General features: G+C 43.7%; 1 long non-coding RNA gene across 10 annotated transcripts in view; it reads right to left on the bottom strand.

Moving 5' to 3' along the window:
- The window catches only part of LOC102165006 (uncharacterized), a 307376-nt gene that overhangs the window by 210436 nt on the left and 80385 nt on the right, over positions 1–16555 (bottom strand). Inside the window, exon 3 of one of the 10 annotated variants that reach the window (XR_014834131.1) lies at positions 4674–4753. The exons of 8 other annotated variants lie outside the window; for them this stretch is intronic. This is a non-coding gene — a long non-coding RNA (uncharacterized LOC102165006). Of the gene's footprint in view, positions 1–4673; positions 4754–16555 lie in introns of those variants that run through there. One more of the 10 variants, XR_014834129.1, reaches the window with a different exon arrangement.

Below are 16555 nucleotides of genomic sequence, written 5' to 3' on the forward strand. Positions count from 1 at the left end.
AACCAGCCATTGAAGTTCAGATGGTATTTCAGGACCATCCACTCAAGGAAAACACAGGAAAAGAGTTTATGCTTTGACTCCCACCCCCGCCCCACTGGTCAGACGACCCTGCACTTCCAGGCTGCATAAGTGTAGGCACTGAGCAGTTCCATGACTGCTCCTTGATAGAGATGTGCCTGAATGAAGCCAGCTGCGGCCCATGCAGGTGAGTCTGAGAGCTCTGCAGTCACGTGTAAGGCAGTCTGATGTACATAAATATTAAGGACTGACTATTATACGGCAAACTATGATCTTTTGGGTGTGTCAAGGCAGAAAAGTCGATCATTGGGTCTTAAGAAAGCAAAATAAAGGACACATTTTACCTAAGATATTTGGAATTAAAGAAAAGTTTTGGACGCATGAATTACCTAATTTCCTCAGTTCCTGGTTTTACCGTGGGTATATAGTGTCATTAGTATACAATATCATTATAATTACTATATTATAAAAAGAGAAAGTGGGTTCTAGGGGCATAATAGAAATTGAGAAGTGATTCATTATTATCATTGTTTTCAAAACGAAAGTGTAGATATTGCCCAGTTAAATTTCCGGAAGCAGTTATTCCAAAATTCATTTTCAATTTGAAAGTATATTCTTGGTAAAAAAAAAAAAAAAAAAAAAAAAACCTTCCATTTTCCATAATTTATGACTATTAACTAGAAAAGAACATTAATTTTTAAATACTATAAAAACATTTTTAAATACTATGAATTATATTAAAGTCACTACATTTTATAAAGTTGAAGGCTGGGAAAAGAATATAATTTAACTGAGTCCGCAGGACATCACCCATCAAGTACTTTGTATAGCTGATATAAAGATTAAAAAGATATTTTTCCACTCCTCTGGGGTCTATAATCTGGTTAGAGAGACAAACACATATACAAAGTCTTTATGATACAAAGCTGAAAATAAATGCTTTCACTGAACCAGCTATATCCAAGGGAGAGTGAAGTTCCAGGGAACTGCGGGAGGGTGGTGGCAGTGGTGACGGTGGTGGTGGCTTCACAAAAAAAATTTGTCTTTGAAGGATTACAATTCTGACACTAAGAGAATTGAGCCCTCTGTTGAAACCAAGTAAGAATTATCCAGAGACTTAGACAGAAAGCAAGATTATTCCTCAGGGGAATCTGACTTCTAATTCTGCCTAATCACTTTTATTCACTAAATGATCTGTAGAGTAATGGCATCGTATTATTGAAGCTTCCATTCAATCCTCAGGACACATGTGAGATGACTGTCTCCCTTACAAGCTCATTCCCAAACTAGGAGCATTCCATGTTATCTTTAAAGAAATCCCAACTCATTCACTGAAAGCAGATTCCATGCTGCTGGAGTTAATGCCAAGGGAGCATGCTCATGGGATCCCTCATACGGGGACCTCCCGGATCCTGAGAGCCTATCTCTAACAAGTTTTCTTTCAGATGGGTTTGTAATCCAACCACCTATATGTTAAGAGTGCAGACAACTGGGTTTTAACTCAGACCCACTGAAGCAGACCTTCTTCAGGTGAAGTCAGGCATGAATAAACATATATTTTTTGATTGCCCAAGATTATTTTTGTGCATGTAGAAGGTTACAAAACTTCACTTTAAAGAGAAGCTGATATGAAGGGGTAGAGAAGCAGCTGTTTCACATTATCTAATCTGAGTCTTTTGCTGATGTCATTTTCCCCAACCCTCCTTGGAAAGATAATTGCAAAGGATACTTGGCTTCTCTCAAGGAGTGGAGTTGCCAGGGGAGCCAGGAGTCAACACAGGCAATAAGAACTTTGGGGACAAAGGAAGGAGTCTCCTGATGCATGTCTGGGTTTGTATTTAACTTCAGTTTTTCCCTCTTGGTTCCACATCAGTGATTTAAGATCCGGGAGAGGAAAAATTATGGCTAGTGACTCCAGGCAGGGCAATGCATTTGTTTTTCAAGTGGTAGTAAAACCCAACAACTCCAGACCCCTGGTCGTCTTCTCCTTTTCGCCCCTGTGAACTTCTGTGTAGGATACGGACATTTCTAGTCTTCCTAGCTGCCCTCCTGGGAATCTCCCTGCACTGTCACCTTGGCAATTATCTTCACCTCTTCTGTGTATATTCCTTTTTTGCTGGATTGCATGTCTTCCTCTTCCTTGGGTGACTACCTTAATGTGGTGGAGCATGACACCCAGCAATTGCCTCAGAAATGGTGTGTGTGAGGTAAAGTCTTTGAGAGGAAAAGGATAACTTATTCAAGACTGACAGCCTACAAACTGACCTGCCAGCAAGCATTGACTTCCTCCAAAGCTCAGTTTAAACAAGGTGTGCCTGGTGCATCAGGCAGTAGTCGATTGCAACCATCAGCTACATTTGGGCCTCAGTTCCCCAGTCATTCCGTGACTGTCAGTGACGTCGAGTCCACCACTATCTGCCTCTTGAGACAGCCGCAACCTCAGGGCTTGGGTCCCAGAACACTGACCACTCTAGGGGAGGGGCTGGTGTTATCGCCAATTAAAAATAGTGTCCAATTAAAAATATAGCTCTGTTACTTCTATTGTTTTGCCTTATTTATGTTTATTGGATATATTAAAATCCAATCAAAGGATTTTTTTCCTCCACTTGGAGCTTTTTAACATAATTAATATTAACCCTACATTAGTAATTTAACCTTTCTGGGCTAGCACTACAAAACCAATACCTCTGTTTCCCTAAAAATAACTGTAAAAAAATAAATAATGTATTTCCTTCCCATCCAGTCTTTCAAGGATAATCCTGGATTACTGGGTGATTAGACTTATATTCTGTTGGGATGCAGATGCCAGCTGAAGTAGCTGGAGAGCATAAATTCATTTATGTTGGGAAGAGTTAACTGCTGGAAGTGGGTGGCAGGTCAGAATTAGATCTTGAACGAGAGCTGAACTGCCTGGAGCCAGAGAAGAGCCTGTATCAGCACACTTTGGGAGGTCTGAGGCAGAGAGAGATATCCAGATGGGTCAGACCTTTATCTTCAATTCTCCAGTGACACCAGGAAAGTTCCTTAGATTCTGACATTCTACACTACCTACCACATCGGTTTTTTCTATTCCCTACCTACCCCACACCAACGGGGTTAAAGAGAACAAACCTGTTCTTTTGCAGTTACTCCACACAAGTCCTAGAATACAGTCTTTGTGCAACCAGGTGGCCAAGGAGCTTGGAAATCTTTCGCAGACAACAAAAGCCATTTGTTCCTTCTACGTGCAGCCAAAGAGGAGCTAATGACAAACATCCACCAAGACGTGGGCCAGGGGCGGGGGGTTGCTTTTACAGAGGCAGAAAATCCACGACTTTCAAAACACCATTCTTTAAGCTGCCTTTTTGCTCCCTTAAAGGCAAGTCCCTTCCCAGATCACCCTCCGAATGGAATCAGGACTCCTTAAAGCTTTCCACCTCACGTCCTCCTCCTCAGCTCACGACCACAAAGGTGGACGAACTTCCAGTCTCTAATCTGGCTCCATCCCAGCACCTGGCTCTCTGGCGCTCAAGGGGGGACCAGCCAAGAATGAACTCAGCTGGAGAGAATGTGCAGGGAGGCTGGGAACCAGGAAGCCAGGGGCAGAACACACCCTCCCTCCCAAGGAGACGGGCTCCACAGCTGTCCCAGCCTCAGAACCCTGCAGGGCCAGCTCTGCCCTGTCTCCTCCTCTGCTCTCCTGGCAAGGAGTCTTTTGTTGTTACCCTGCCCCACCTTTTCTGATTCCGGCCCAGTGTTTGCTTCAGGCATTCAGAAGACTACTATAAATATCTGAATAGAGTACCGCCTGAAGGAACAGTACTCTGCTTTCCTATTTGCTTTTGCCTTCTTAGCTCATTCTGACGAGGCAACTCAGTGCACACGGATGCAAAGAATCTCAGGGTTGAGGAGTTCCCGTGGCTGCTTAGTGGTAATGAACCCAGCTAGTATCCATGAGGACATGGGTTCAATCCCTGGCCTCACTTAGTGGGTTAAGGGTCCAGAGCCGCCTTAAGCTGTGGTGTGGGTCGTAGACAGGGCTTGGATCTGACGACGCAGTGGCTGCAGCTCTAATTCAAGCCCTAGCCTGGGAACTTCCATATGCTATAGATGTGGTCCAAAAAAAAAAATAAATTAAAAATTAAAAATTAAAAAAATTAAAAAAAAAAAGAACCTCAGGGTTGGAAAGTATCACGAAATGCATTGAGGCTAACCCCACTGCATCCTCATACCCCATATTCGCACCATTCTGTAACTATCTCCCCTCCACTGGCACCAAATTTACCCTTTCCCTAACAAGGGCCCATGTTTGCAGACGGCGCTATTAGAATTCTCTTCTTCCACTACATTCACTGAAGGCAAGACATGTGAAAAGAAAAAAAAAAAGTGAACTTTGTGGGTGTGTATGCTGTGGACAGGAACTCTTCACTTCTGGTGTCTGTGTTCAAATCAAGAGATCATACAGCTTGGGAAGTCTTTCTTCCACTTTTGGTATACTAAAAAATTAGACATTGAGATTTAGCCCCTCTATTTTTTGATATACTAAAAAATTAGAAAGACATTGGGATTCATCCCAGGACTAAAAAGGAAATGCTAAAGGATACTGCTGTGTTTCAGAGTCGTGCTCATGCTGGGAAAGCCCAGCAGAGACAGTGAGAGACAAGGAGGCTACTTACCGCCCTCGGAGGAGCTCGGTCGGTCTAGCAAATACCATATTCCACTCCAGCTCAGGGAGGAGCCTCGTGTGTTCAGTAGCCTATTAAATGCAGAACATGCACAGTCTTTCCGAATAATTAAATGGAAGTAAACAACCCCTGAATCTGACTAGGAAGAGGGAACAGAGACAAGGAACCCGGGACACAGGCCAAAGACAAAACTAGGCCCAAAGTGAGAGGTGGCTGTTGGCTGTTCAAACCTGGGGCTCTGCACCAAGGTGACCTCCAGACAGCCGAGCAAGGGGGCTCAGTAGAGCACGCCCGGGTGTGCTTGGAAGTCAAAGCACACTTGCAAGATAAAGATGAACACCATTTGCTATTGTCTGCAAACAATCGGATCCCCACTACACTGAATGTAGAAGAGGGCGTTCAGCATGCCAGTTAGAAGACCAGGGGCAGGGGCAGCATCAGAAGGTGCCATGTAGCTTTATGAATGTTCCTCTCTCTCTGGGCAGACACTTGCGGGCCCTGGTGAGGACATAATGGATGGCGACTGGGCTTCAGGCCCTCCTCAGCACAGGAGGTGATGCCCACCCAGCCAAGGGCCAGAGGCACATAGCAGTTAGGGAACGGACATTTTCCTTCTGTTCTTAAACAATTCAGTGAACAGCTGGGTACTGAGAAAATGAGCAGGTGAGTTCAGACTTAAGGAGCTGCATTGTGACCCCCTAGGCAGAGCCTCTGATAACAGAAGGTGGGAGGCTGACAGAGATAGGTAGACGTGGGCATCCGAACCCAAAACACTAACTCTGATTACATATGGACCCTTGAGCCAGCTGCTAGAAAGGGCACCATGGTGCCAGGAAACTGTCCCTCTCTCAGCAGGGAGGAGCCAGGCAAGGACCACCATTTGTTGAAGACTTCTGTTGAATAAGTTAATGCTTGAATTGAGAATGTAATTTAAAATATCTGCTGGCAGTATTTCTATGCTCTGTATTTACTTCTATACGCGTCTAGGATGTCCCTGTAGATACTGTTGTTAGTTTTGAGAACAGATTCATTTCCACGGGTGGTAGGGTCTCCAACCCACTCCCTGCCATTCCCTTCCTGTGTCAATAAAAACAAAGGTAGGAAGAATCAAAGGCAGGAGATGTGCAAAAACTGTCACACTGAGAAAGCAACATCGCATCAATTTTATAACAATTCGAGGATTTGCAAAGGAATGCGGAACATTAAACTAGTTAAGTGGCACAAGCGTTGCTGTTCACAGACATCTGCCACCCCTTCCCGGGAGAGGATTATATTTTCTTACCCACTGATACTAAACGTGGGCATATGATGTGCTTTCCAAAATGAAAGGAAACTAGAAATGATGTGTGTTATGCGTCACTTCCGTGCAAAAGCTTAAGGGCCAGTGTAAGACCTGCCTCTTTTCTCTCTGCCAGGAGACTGTTCCAAACTGGGGCTGCTCACTCTATCCGGGTCCCGGGAATGGAGAGGATGAGGTGTGTAGATGGATCTGATCTTGAAAGACATACGGCGTGAATGAGAAATAAACTTTTAATATTATAAGCCACTGACTGTGAGGCTCTTATGTTCCAGCAGCATAACCTGGCCTATTAGTACAAAGTACCCTTAAAGGATAAGCACTAACTTTGTTCTAAAAGAAACACAGCAAAATCCCACTGCTGGGCATCTACTCAGAGAAAACCACGACTCGCAAAGACACATGTCCTCCGATGTTCATTGCAGCACTATTTTCAATAGCCAAGACATGGAACCAACCTAAATGTCCATCGACAGAGGGGTGGATCAAGAAGATGTGGTCCATATACACAATGGAAGATTACTCAGCCACTAAAAAGAACGAAATACCGGCATTCCTAGCAACATGGATGGACCCAGAAATTATCATGCTAAGTGAAGTCAGCCATACAATGAGACACCAACATCAAATGCTGTCACTGACATGTGGAATCTGAAAAAAGGACAGACGGAACTCTTTGCAGAACAGATGCTGACTCACAGATACTAAAAAACTTATGGTCTCCGGAGGAGACAGTTTGGGGGGTGAGGGGATGTGCTTGGGCTGTGGGACGGAAATCCTGTGAAATCAGATTGTTATGATCATTATGCAACTACAGATGTGATAAATTCATTTGAGTAATTAAAACAATAAAAAATAGGGAGTTCCCGTCATGGCACAGTGGTTAACAAATCCGACTAGGAACCATGAGGTTGCGGGTTCGGTCCCTGCCCTTGCTCAGCGGGTTAACGATCCTGCGTTGCCGTGAGCTGTGGTGTAGGTCGCAGATGCGGCTCGGATCCCGCGTTGCTGTGGCTCTGGTGTAGGCTGGTGGCTACAGCTCCGATTCGACCCCTAGCCTGGGAACCTCCACATGCCGCGGGAGCGGCCCAAGAAATAGCAAAAAGACAAAAAAATAAAAATTAAAATTAAATAAATAAATAAATGAGGTCACAGGGTGGAGGCCTAATCCAATAGAACTGGTGTCCTTATAAAAGAGGGAAAGACACCAAGGGGCTCTCTTTCTCTCCACTATTCACTGAAACAACCAGAAGGTGGCTATCTGCCAGCTAGGAAGAGAGCTCTCGTCTGAAACTCAACCCTGTCAGAACCTTGATCTTGGACTTTCCAGCTTCCAGAACTATGAGAAAATAAATTTCTGTTGTTTAAAAAAAAAAAAAAAAGAAAGAAACACAGCAAAATAATAGTGATTATTTCCTAGGTTGGGGATTATAATTTTTCCACTTTATGCTTTCCTATATTCCTAAATGTTCAACCGTTAGCAAATATTGAATGTATTATTAAGAAAAATGTAAATATTAATTTCTTTAAAAGCCAAGGTATAAATCTAGGTCTGGACTCAAAGTTCTCTTGTGAATCTGACCACTCGCCATTAAGAGTGGGACTTTGGGTGACAAGTGCAGCATCTTTAAATGTATCCCTAAGATCTGCCTCATTAACCCCAGCTGGCCTCCTGTACCCCTTCATCTTGCTTCCCCTCAGCCACAGTCTTTTTATCCAACCTCTCATTTATTCATGGGAAACAAAAGGAGATTTGATGATCAAGGGTAGAGTCACTAAATAAGGCTAATCCATTTGAGAAATAAAAGCCATCATCATAATAAAGCTCTTTGGCGGCAGAGGGCGTGGGAAAGTGGAACTCTCCCATCAGCCAGGAGAACAGGTCAGCACCACCTTTTTGGCAACAGCCACCAAAATTTTAACTCGGCAGACGCACGTCCAGGGGTTTCTCCTACAGGTACCCTCTTAGTAAGGCACAATGAGGGCTGAGTGGAATGATCCCTGCGGCAAGGCTAAACGTCCATCGGGAGGGCTGGTGACATAGTCCTCCAAGTCGGGACTTGACTGCAGTGTCTTCAAGTCCCCCCACTGCAGCATGGGATACATAAAGCTAACACAGCACAGAAGAACCTCCATCCTTGGGAGCTCTGTGGACATGTCCTCTTGTTTCTCATTTGCGACTGTCAGAATCGAGGAGCTGCTTCTTCTTTTTTTTTTTTTTAGGGCCGCGTCCATGGCATTTGGAAGTTCCCAGGCTAGGGGTGGAATCAGAGCTATAGCTGCCAGCCTACTCCACAGCCACAGCAATGCCAGATCCGAGCCACATCTGTGACCTACACTACAGCTCACGGCAACACCAGATCCTTAACCCACGGAGCGAGGCCAGGGATCGAACCCACATTCTCATGGATACTAGTTGGGTTCATTACCACTGAGCCACAACAGGAACTCCTGTGACAGGTATTTTGATTCACCCTGATTCCACTTTAAAAATCCCTAAAAGAAATGTGCTTATTTATATCATTAAATTCCTTCATGACTCAGTCAGGATAAGAGACACTATGTGCTGTAACAAACAATCCAAATACCCAGGTAATACCACTATCACAACAAGCTTGGTAACTTCCTCACTTATCGTATATGCTGATATGGGTCAAGAGGCTCTCTTGGGTGGCATTTCCTAAAGCAATGACCACAAAGCCCAATTACTTTTCTCTTAGGATACTGACTCTTTCAACAGTGGCTTTATGGCTGCCATAAAAGGGGGAAAGAGTGAGTGACCATACCGGGACTTTTATGCAGTACCTGGAAATGATAAACAATATTTCAGCTCACGTTCCATTGTTTAGAAAACAATTAGATGCACCAATCAAACTGAAAAGGAAACTGGGAAATGGAATCTTCTCTGTGCTCAAGAAAAAAAGTAAGTAAGGTTGGTAAGCATATGGCAGGTCCCTGACTCAGTTTTATGTTCTAGTCATCAAATATCATTTCATTCTTTCTCCAATACACAGAACTCACTTCTCCCAAGAGAGACAATTCAAAGTTCTATCTACTCATAGAGTCCAAAGCTCAAGTCTCAGATCTTTGGGAGAAGTGCACATTTCTCCATCAGGTCCAGGTGAGACTCCTTTTGATCTGGCAACCTATGAACTAAAAAGAAAGGCTGCCTGCCCCACTACCCCACCACATATAACCCAACAATGGGAAATACGTCAAGGACAGCCTCAATAAACCCTCCCATTTGGAAGACGTAGAAAAGAAGTCCCATGTCAGTCAATGAACTGTAAGAATTCTGTAGTCCCACCGAGCAATGCCCTGAAGGACCCCCAACCCTGGAGTTCTACATCAGGTTCTATTCTCTGGAAGGAACTCCTCTGCCCATTGTTCTTCAGGCCCTCTGGCTCTGCCCCTCGAGGCTCCTCTTGGTTTGTTGTTCCCCTTGGCTTTGTCTGAATATGGCCTCATAAGGATTAAACAACATTTGAAGCTGTCTCCTTCCAGCTCCAAGTATCAATTTCCTCACCACACACCTATATCCCTACTGTGCCACTTCCTTTGACAAAATCAGTGTTTGGAACTACCAGGCTTCAATTCAGAAACTTCTCTTGACATTCTAAATAGGAAGAAGTGTGATACAGGGAAGTGGAGGACATGCAATTATCGGAAGGTCATGAGAGCATAGCTCAGAAAAGCCACTTTCAGGAAATCCAGAAATACATGGTGGGACGCCACTACCACCACCAGTCACAGCTTCTGTAACACAAACACAGCTGATTCTCAGAAAGACCTGCAATGCAGCTGGAGGTCAGTGCAATTATCTCAGCTGCCTCTAGCACAGAAGTGGATTATTCTTAGGAAGATGTTCTAAAGCACGCCCCAGCAAAACCCGACATCAGCAGTCTGCTCATGCTTATACAAGGATAATAGCTTCTCCTTTCCTTCTGCCTCTCAAATCTCCAGAGAAGAATCTAACAGACTCTTCTTACATTAGAGTCTGGGTAACGTAGTGTCCATGTTTTACCACTCTGCAGTTCAGAGAGAGCAGCTTACAAGTACGGCAATGATATTGAAAATCAAAGATAGTATTTTGCACACTGAAGTTCACAGAAATTACTAAAAGTTGTGGCCATTTTAACCATTATCTTTTCCCCACGTTAGCCTGCTCTGTGTCTTCTTCGTATGTCAACAGTGAAGGTGAGCACAAAAGAAATCATTCAATATCATGAAAAAATTAAAGATCCCTTCAGGATCTAAAATTTTGTATCTCTGATCCAGGAATCTCAAATAAACCTGACGACTGATACACATTATCGCCAAGTAGGAAAACTACACGATGGAGAGTGAGCACAGCGAGGTCCAGCCAGCGCTTTGCTACTAGCATCCTGCCTGCAGGAACGTCACACGCTGTCCTCTAGATACCTTTCTGTTCTCATCTGGAATAAAGAGATTATATGATATGTGGTTTCCAGACTTTCCCACAGCTTTGGGGCCCTCCTTCAAATGAAACCTTTCAAGGAGTTCCAATAACAGACATAGATAATGAAGGAGCTACTTATTTAGAGCAGGATGGAGCCTGGAGCCCAGTATTTCCTGTGGCAGCTCCCAATACCCCTGCAGACTCTATGGGGCACAGTTTTAAAACCCCCAGATGAGACTATTGGTAAAATATCCTATCTACTTCTAAAGTCATATGACATAACCATTTTCTAAGCCTTGATTATCAGAGATAATATCAAATGCTCTTTTAAAAATATATATTCAGCAAGCCCTAAGACTAATTTGCATTTGTAGGCATACTCAATATAAAAGAGTAACTTTATTACAGGCTGCTGTAATATTTTGAAACATTCTATTTGTGATCTAAAACTCAGATTTCAAATGCTACATGGCTTACAGAGGTTTGCTGTGTCACTATTCAAATGATACTCTGGTAGCTGGAACAATGCCACAGAAGAATACCCATAAGCATTGTAAAAGAAAAATGAACAGGTGCTGCTTAGGGGACAGCAATTAGACTTAACCAGAACCTGCTGATATTGTCATAAAACCAAAATGATTTTCAAGGGGAAGAAGGAATTCTATAGCATTCACCAGACCTTTGCAGCTATATTAAGTGGAAGACCAGCCATGGTTAGGGTCCACTTGGAGTAATTTAAAATATAGCAAATGCAAGAAAGCAGAGGGAATAGAAATACATGATCACTAGAGCTTTTTTGGACAATTCTGTCTTTTCGCCCATTTTCCAATTGAGATGCCAGGTCTTTCTTTTCATTATACAATAACCTTACTTATTGGACCCAGTGCAAAGGCCAGATCATGAAATCTGCCACAGAGGGCTAAAGCAGAAGTAGCCCATGACAGCAACATCAGGGAGCCCAGTCATGTCTGTAGTTTTATTATTGTCTTAGTCCGTTTGGGATGCTGTAACAAAAATACCATGGGCTAGATGGCTTATAAAAACACAGAAATTTATTTCTCAGTCACGCAGGCTGGGAAGTCCAACATCAAAGCGCCAGAAGAGCCTACTTCCTGCTTCCCAGATCGCCGTGTTTTCACTGTGTCCTCACATGGCAGAAGTGACAAGGGAGTTTTCTGGGGCCTCTTTCATAAGGGCACTAATCCCATTCACGAGGGCTCTACCCTCATGACCTAAACAAGTCCCCAAAACCCTAGCTTCAAATACTAGCACCTTAAGGATTACGTTTCAACATAGGAATTTGGGGGATCACAAACATTCAATCCATAGTGGCCATATCCTGAGGACCCTGAGCTTCTACCAGCTGTGACATGTCCCCCTGCACCTTTGGGGCCTGGGATAACCCTGCAATTAGCCCCTCAAGCCCTCTTACTTCTGAGATCACCATGTGATCACAGATCTGCAAAGCACCAGGAGCGGTGTGACTCTTTTGTTTAACAATGATTCTAAGTGTGCCTCTCGATCCTTTATTTCCTCAAAGATCAGCTCAAACCCCACATTTTATTTGATTCTGTCCCTTGACCACCAAAATCATGATGCCTTCTCTTCTTACCTTACTGCCTCTGTAACTTAGTTAGTTATTAAGGGTTTGCTAGTGTTAACTCTCTCTAGATGTCAATCCTCTCCTCTCACCAGAAGAAAATGAAAGCTCGCAGACTTTGATGTCACAGCATATCAGGATGTGAACGTAGGCTCTGCCCATTTCTACTGATGGTCCTTACGTCACCATGAACTTCAGTTTTCTCATGCGTAAAACAGAGATGATGATACCAACACCTCCCACGAGGTATTAGCATAATGCTTCACATGTAGTAGCTACTAAAAAAATACAAGCGACCTTCTTCTCCTTCCCCGTTTCCCTAGCAAATTCCCTGTATTTATATCCAGGGCACCTTTTATCCTATAGACAGTTGTTAAATCTTTGTTGTTAATAATGATTCTGATAATAGTGCATCTGAAGTAGAAATGAAGAAGGCTTATGGCAACAGAAGATAAATATACTACTCTCAATCTTTGTCATTCTCCTTGACATCTTTATAATAGAAGATTCCGGGAGCTTTCTCAGGTAGGAGTCCTGACTGGACTACCGTAGAAGATGTTGCAGAAGTCACTTATTTAGCGTCAAGCCTTCTATTTGAGTCAGCCTACACTTAAAGGGAATTGGCCTGACCATTATCAGTAAATGCAAACGTAGAAAAACAAACCACAAGTGAATGCAGGTTTTCTATTTTTGGTTATCTACAAGACTACCTCAAATTTCTAAGTCTCTGCTCTTTTTCAATTATGTGGGTGAAATATAGCAATGGGATCTCTTTCAATGTGACCAAGTAACACTTCGATGAAATAGCAATAAGAGCATGACTCAGAATTCCCATCACCTCAAACTTGTTTTCCTCTGGGAAAAAAAAAAAAAAAAAGCCAATCCAAGACCCCAACGTCTCCTGAGTGTCTAGAGGTGTCTCTGAGCAAAACAGTTCAATTATCAAACAGGGCTGCAAAAAGTAATTTTTGTCCATAGGCTTCCTCTGATAAGATTCCTGATTGAACAATCATGGAAGCCACATACTTTTTTTTTTTTTTTTTTTCTTTTTAGGGCTGCATTTGCAGCATATGGAGGTTCCCAGGCTAGGGGTTGAATTGGAGCTACAGCTGCCAGCCTACACCACAGCCACAGCAACGTGGGATCTGAGCCAAATCTGCAATCTACACCACAGCTCAAGGCAACACCGGATCTCTGATCCACTGATGGAGGCCAGGGATTGAACCCACATCCTCATGGATACTAGTCAGATTCGTTTCTGCTGAGCCATGACAGGAACTCCCAAGCCACATATTTTTAAGACTTCTCAGACTCATTCTGTACTTTAACTCACAAGATTTTGAGTATTCACGTTGGCTGTTTTGTTGGTTTCAGAAGAGCTGTCAACACATGTGGACACTGAGGTTCACTGGAACACAATTTGAGAGAGAGGTTGATCTGGCCCAAACCCCTCATCTTAGAGGTGAAGTCACTGAGACTCAGAGACGTTATCTATCTCCTGACGGAAAACCTGAGCTCCCGATCGCGGTGCCTTGTCTCCTGCAATGTCCTTGTGGCTAGATATGGATCGCATCAGAATCTCCTCCTCTCCTTTGTCACTCTCCTATCATATTATTCTCTTTGTGCACAAGCCTGCGCGCACGCATCCCAAAAGAGAATACCATCCCCTTGCGGCTCTCTCATCCTTGACTGGAGAGTAATGTGTGCATTAATTCCACGCAACTAGAAAGAGACAACACGTGAAGGGATCATACTTGCAAAGGCAGTGTGGTCAGAGGACGGCGTGCCGGACTCCACTCAGGAGCTGGGTTGTGACACCTTCATCACTCATTTATCCCACAAAGGGGTCCTGAATGCCTGATGTGCCAGAAACCATGCTAGGTGCTGTGGATACAAGGATCAGTAAGACACAATCCCTGCCTTTAAGCTGCTTACATTCTAGTGTGAGAAACAGGCCTGAAACAAATGAATGTGATGAAGTTACAATCTACTATGAGAGAAGCTGATTTCTACATGAGATATAGGAAATCACGGGAAAAGTGGTTTCAGGCAATAATATTTTCGGGCACCTCCAAAGAGTCACAGGTTGACTATTTCCCAAAGTACCTGGAGATCTCGTCTTAAGGGCTGAAAGTGTCTCAAGTTTCAGCTCTTGAAATTAATCAGAGCAGCAGCACAGATAATACAAAACAGGATCTAGGCAAGAGGCAGTTCTCCACTTCAGCACGTATCATATGGACAACCAGCCCCTCCTCCTGCAGCCCAGATCCCCTCCCAACAGCAGCTTGCCTTGCTAATTGTGTTTTTTTAAGCAAATGCTAACATTGGTTTATATCCCTTGAGCACACACCAGCTGGAGAGTAGGAGAAAGCCAGTTCAGCATTAAAAATTGACCGCAGATAATTTAGAGGGCAGACAAGCCACAGGCAGATAGATAACAGAGTGGAATATACTGTTATTTATAATCAGTGAGGAACCATCCCCGCCCACCCTGCAGTGCCGTCTCCCGTCTCTGCTGAGGTTGTTACGCGTCTTAATAGACCCTTTTTATGAATATATCAGTAGGAGCATAAACAAGGTCACGTGAAATTTAGGGGACGTTAACAAGAACTATGTAAATTTAGACAGCGTGAAATGCAGTTATTAGATCATTTTCAAGTGTATAAAACCTGAAATTTGCTTTTCACTTTGCAAATCATCTCACCAGCAACTGCCCACTGTAAGCGCTCTCCAAAGCCCATAAAGCAACGGACCTGTAGAGGAGACTGCACGGAATAACTGAATCAAATCAAACTGCTGTTTATTTTTGCCATAGAAGTTCTGACAAATAAAATGGAAGGTGCTGTTGCCATTTTCATTGACTAAAACAAATCTGTGCGGGGGAGAAAAAGAGGAGAAAGAAACTGAAATGTCAGTGGCTGACACTGTCATTCCCTGCCACTCAGTAAATGAAGGTAACGGCTATTAGTTGTCATGGAAACATTCTGCCTGATTCCGGGCATCAAAGCTCAACAATAAAGACACCCTGATATTTGCAGCCGGGCATAACAGCTCTTTTGGTATTTCTCATGAGCTCACCAGCACAAGAGCCATTTTCCCTGTTTGTTTTCCTTCTTGGGCAGGAATGCATTTGCTTTGGAAAAAGAGACATGTATCTTAGAAACCTATCAAAAATATTTGAATACGGCTACCTTGCCAATCTCAGCTCCCTCTACCACCAGCCCCCAACCTTTGCCTGAGAAGAATTTAAATGGCACATTTAGCCACTACATATTGTACTTCCTGTAGCCAATGCTGCAACAAAAGGGGATTGATTTAAATCATTTACAGTAACTGTGTGGGGGAGGAGGGTCCAGTTGTCAGCACCAAATGCTCCTGGATCCACAGTAAGCAACCACAAACACAGACAACAAACGGGTGTGCTTGTATTTGTCTCTTTCTGGGTAAAGCATTAATTATTCTTTAGTAAAGACTCATAGCATACTTGCAGCATTCAAAAAGAAAGTGGCTCACAGAGTTCCCGTAGCGGCTCGATGCTAAGGAACCCAACTAGTAATGAGGACGTGGGCTCCATCCCTGCCCTTGCTCAGGGGGATAAGGATCCAGCGTTGTGGTGAGCTGTAGTGTAGGTCTCAGAGGCAGCTTGGATCCCGCATTGCTGTGGCTGTGGCGTAGGCCAGCAGCTACAGCTCTGATTGGACCCCTAGCCTGGGAATCTCCATATGCCCTGAAGTAAAAAAACAAAAAACAAACAGTGGCTCAGATATGTAAGCAGAGATAAAGGACGCTTAACCCTCCATCTACCAGGTAACCAGTCTTAAAAGTCTCGGCTAGAAAAATCCAAGAATGTTTCTATTAAAATTTTTTAAATTATGGACCATATAACCCCTCACAAAGCAGGAATGGACCAAGTATAAAGTTACAGCTGAGAGTCACTAAAGTTTTAGGGGCAATCATTGTTAACAACCACCAGCTGAAGGCAGAATAAGCTCCCCCTTCAGAGGGTCACTCAAAACACTTAGCATTTCTAAAGCCCTAGAGCCTATGGCAAGCTAGGCATGAATGGGGGGGGGGGGGATTAAATTCTTGATCTTCTGGCGTTTGTAAGGCTATAAATCCCACACATTTCTAAAACCACACTGTCCCATAACCAGAGCTAAGGGCCAGAATGGGTTCTCATGCAGCTGGAGTGGAACTGGAGTGAGAACGCTTGCTTCCCTCCAGGTCTCCAAACAATTCTTCCTGAGGGACAGTTCAAGACTTTTCTAAAGCCTTCGAAAGTGAGGCGAAGAGTGGACTGCATTTACCCCACTCTACCAGAATTTCCTCATCTCCCTCTGGATGCAGCAATCTTTGGATTTTTCTAGAAGATCCTGGTAATCCATATCTACATATGGGAAAGGGTTTGGATAGTCAGAGGTAAGGAAGCAGCTGAAAAGAGGAAACCAAACAGTCTGTAAATCAATGAAGCTGATTCACAGTTCCGCAAAGTGGGCTCCAGGGCCGTCGGTATCAGGTGTTCAGACTCACTTGCCATGTCGAGACCCGGATTCTCT

The sequence above is a fragment of the Sus scrofa genome, chromosome 18 (assembly GCF_054392235.1).
Source record: "Sus scrofa isolate SSC_HxYL_T2T_F1_AM1 chromosome 18, Sscrofa_HxYL_maternal_Yorkshire_Landrace_v2.0, whole genome shotgun sequence".
Lineage (NCBI taxonomy): Eukaryota > Metazoa > Chordata > Mammalia > Artiodactyla > Suidae > Sus > Sus scrofa.